The sequence below is a fragment of the Dasypus novemcinctus genome, chromosome 4 (assembly GCF_030445035.2).
Source record: "Dasypus novemcinctus isolate mDasNov1 chromosome 4, mDasNov1.1.hap2, whole genome shotgun sequence".
NCBI lineage: Eukaryota > Metazoa > Chordata > Mammalia > Cingulata > Dasypodidae > Dasypus > Dasypus novemcinctus.
Genome location: NC_080676.1, coordinates 78,684,107 through 78,688,151, shown reverse-complemented (window position 1 = coordinate 78,688,151; position 4,045 = coordinate 78,684,107). Strand labels below are relative to the sequence as shown.

Sequence of the window (4,045 nt, the reverse complement as noted above, 5' to 3'; positions counted from 1 at the left end):
AGCTTTCTTGTAGACATTTCAGAATTTTCTAAATATAGGATCAGGTCATTCATAAACAATGAGAGTTTTACTATTTCTTTTCCTATTTTTCTTGTCTGATTGCTCTGTCTAGAACTTCTAGTACAATGTTGAAGAACAATGGTGACAGTGGGCATCCTTGTCTTGTTCCTGATCTTAGACAGAAAGCTTTCAACTTTTCTCCATTGAGTATGATGCTGGGTATGGGCTTTTCATATATGCCTTTTGTTATCATATTGAGGAATTTTCCTTCTATTTCTATCTTTTGAAGTGTTTTTATCAAGAAAGGATGCTGGTTTTGTTGAATGCCCTTTTTGCATCAATTGAAATGATCATATGGTTTTTTTACCTTCAACTTTTAAAATATAGTGTTGTATTACATTGATGGATTTTATTATGTTGATCCAGACTTGTATACAAGGAATAAGTCTTACTGGGTCATGATGTGTAAGCCTTTTGATATGCTGTTGGATTTGATTTGCTAGTATTTTGTTAAGCATTTTTGCATGTATGTTCATTAGAGGTCTGTAATTTTCTTTTCTTGTAGTGTCTTTATCTGGCTTTGGTATTAGGGTGATGTTGGCTTCACAAATTGTGTTGAGTAATTTTCCCTCTTCAATTTTTTGGAAGAGTATAAACAGGATTGGTGTTAATTTTTCTATTCACGAATTTATTGACCATTTGGATATCCTTTTTTTTGAAAATCTATTCAAAACTTTTGAACATTTTTCTTCTTGATTATTACATTTTCTTTTTTCTTTTTGGAATTATTAATATAGTCTGGATACAAATCCCTTTTCAGATATATGTAAGATGAATATTTTCTCTCACTCTGTGAATTGTTTTTTCACTCTCCTATTAGTTGCTTTTGCAGGAAATAAGTTCTTAACTTTATATCATTCAACATTTCAATTTTTTCTTTTATGATTTGCATATTTTATATCCTTTTTAAGAAATCTTGATTTATACCAGGGTCATAGAGATGTTCTCTTATTATTTATTCTAAAAGCTTTTTTTCAAACTTTAAAATATAGATCTCCAATCTATACAGAATTGATTTTTGCATATGGTGTGAGGTAAGGCTGAAAATAGAAATTTTTATATGCATATCCAAATGGTGCTTAGTTATTGCAAATACCATTATTTCCCTCACTGCACTGTAGAGTTGTCTTTTTCATAAATTATGCCTATGTGGTTGTGTGGGTCTTTTTTAAAGAAACAATCTCTATCTCATTCTTTGCTTATCTATCTTTGTGTTGTTACTGCTCTGTCATAATTATTATAACATTATAATAGGTCTTATATTGGATAATATAAGCCCTCCACAATTGTTATTCATCATGATTGCCCTTGCTATTCTTGGCCTTTTGCACCTCTATTTGAATTTTAAAATTCAACATGTCATTTTTTTCCTTTTTTTATTATCTTTTTTAAAAAGATACATAAATCCCACAAAATGTTACATTAAAAATGTAAGAAGTTCCCATATACCCCACTTCCCACAGTCCCACTTCTCCCACATCAGCAACTTCTTTCATTAGGGTGGTACATTCATTGCATTTGATGTGTACATTTTGGAGCATTTCTACACAGCATAGATTATAGTTTATGTTGTAGTTTACACTCTCCCCCAGTCCATTCAGGGGGTTATGGCAGGATATATAATGTCCTGCATCTGTCCCTGCAATATCATTGATGACAACTCCAAGTCCCAAAAATGACCCAATATCACACCTCTTTTTCCCTCTCCCTGCCTTCAGCAACTCCTGTGGCCACTGTCCCCACATCAGTGATATTTCTCCCATTGCGAGAATCACAATAATTCAACAGTAGAATACCAGTCAGTCCACTCTAATCCATATTTTATTCCTCCATCCTGAGGACCCTGGGATGGCAATGTCCACTTCACCTCTAAATCAAGAGGGGGCTTAATTCCCATATGGCTGATGGATGGAAATATCCTGCTTGCAGCTATAGATTCTCTCGGTTCCCTGGTATGGTGGTTGACTATCCTCAGCTCCCTGTTAGGTGACCTGGGTAAGTCCAACAAACTGGAGAGTAGATATTGCAACTTTGCTGAGGCTCAGGGCCCAGTTGGCACACAGACAGTGTAGAGATTCAAGTCTCCTGAGCATACACCAAACCCAGCACCAGCCACAGGTTTCAGCAAAAGTGACAAAGAGGGATGTGTAAAGAGGTCACATCTGGGTCCAACTCCATCACACTCAGGAGCATAAATCCCAAAGTAAGGCCCACTGGCAATACACTGAACTCCAGAGCCATCTGCTATGACTGTAGGTCCTGGGTGTCTCCATAGCCCTCAGGAGCAGCACTGGAGGGATGTATCTACTTTGACTGTCTCTGGGATCCTGCTGAGATGTGTGTAAGTACTACACCTCTGATGACCTCCTAACTCATTTTGAAGTCTCTTAGTCATATAAACTCATTTGTCTTTACCATTTCCCCCTTTTATTCTAGGTCTTTTTCTATCAACTTGTCATTTTATACATACACAAAACCTCCTGGGATTTTTATTGTGTTGAAACTTCGGGTTAATTTGGGAAATATTGACATTTTTACAATATGAGCCTTCCAAACCATGAGCATGGTATTCTCTCAATTTATTTATATCTTCATTAATTTCTTTCAAAAATGCTTCATAGTTGATCTTGAAAATCTTTAGTTATGTTTATTCCTAAGTACTTTTTATTTCATTATAGCTGGTATACTTTTTAAGTTCCATTTTCTATTTGTTGACAATATTTAAATGCAATTAATTTTTATGTGCTGATTTTAAATTCGGTGACCTTGCTAACACATGTTCTCTTTTCATTTCATAGTGACCTCTTCTATCTGACTGTATCATTTACATATTAGTATTTACTATTACAGAGTTTGTTTTCTGGCCAGGTATGACTGTAAAACATTACTCTCTGATGTCCTGATCACCAAGACCACAAATATTCTTTTACCTTATCACCAATATTTAAAATGATTCCACTTTTATTGCCTTTTGTGGCTCTGAACAATTTGTGCTCATTTTTTTTTCCAGGAAGTACTTTTCTCTTTGATCTTTTCTCTTTCATCCTTCTATCGATTTCAAGTTAGTAAAAATAATAAAGTACAAGAGGCATGTTGGTATGATAGAAACTGTTTTGGATTAAGCCTTGAGAACCTGGACTTCTAGCCCTTCATCTGTCTCTTCTAAGTACATCTACACTAGACTAAAATAGAAGAGAGATGTAAAACCAGTGTTCTCTAAATCCTTGACATAAGAATCACCAAGGATACATATTAAAAATACAAGGCTTAGGGGCTGGGATGAACTGCGCTCCTGCTGGAGGCAGGAGAGCCAAGGCTGAGCTATGGCCAGTCTAGTGGTAGCAGTTGGACTGACCGTTGCTGCTGCAGGATTTGCAGGTCATTGTGTTTTGCAAGCCATGAAGCATATGGAGCCTCAAGTAAAACAAGTTTTTCAAAGTCTCCCAAAATGTGCCTTCAGTGGTGGTTATCACACAGGTGGATTTGAGCCCAAAATGACAAACCAGGAGGCAGCATTAATACTAGGTGTAAGTCCTACTGCCAATAAAGGAAAAATAAGAGATGCTCATAGACAAATTATGCTCTTAAATCACCCAGACAAAGGAGGATCTCCTTATTTAGCAGCCAAAATCAATGATTTACTAGAATGTCAAGCTAAGAAATGAAGTAAATGTATGAATTTTAAGTTCATATAAATTTATGTATATGATTACCAACTTTTTATAATAAAATGCCTCAAAGCTGTGAAAAAAAAATACAGGGCTTAGGTCCCTGCTTAAACTTATTGAATCGAAATGTTCAAGGGAAAGACCTGTAAATTTGTATTTATATAAAAATTGCCCTACATGGGACATGACTCCTGGGAATGGGACTCCTTAGTGCTGAGGCATTATTACAAAGTGCCAACTAGTGATGGATTTGCAAAAAGACCTTGACTAAAAGGGGAAAATATTAAATACAAATCAGTTTTTATGGCTAAGAGATT

The 4,045-nt window shown here is 35.5% G+C and overlaps 1 pseudogene; it reads left to right on the top strand.

The window, feature by feature from the left end:
* Positions 1-3,383: 3,383 nt before the first annotated feature.
* Positions 3,384-3,725, top strand: LOC101417493 (mitochondrial import inner membrane translocase subunit TIM14 pseudogene; annotated as a pseudogene).
* Positions 3,726-4,045: the final 320 nt, after the last annotated feature.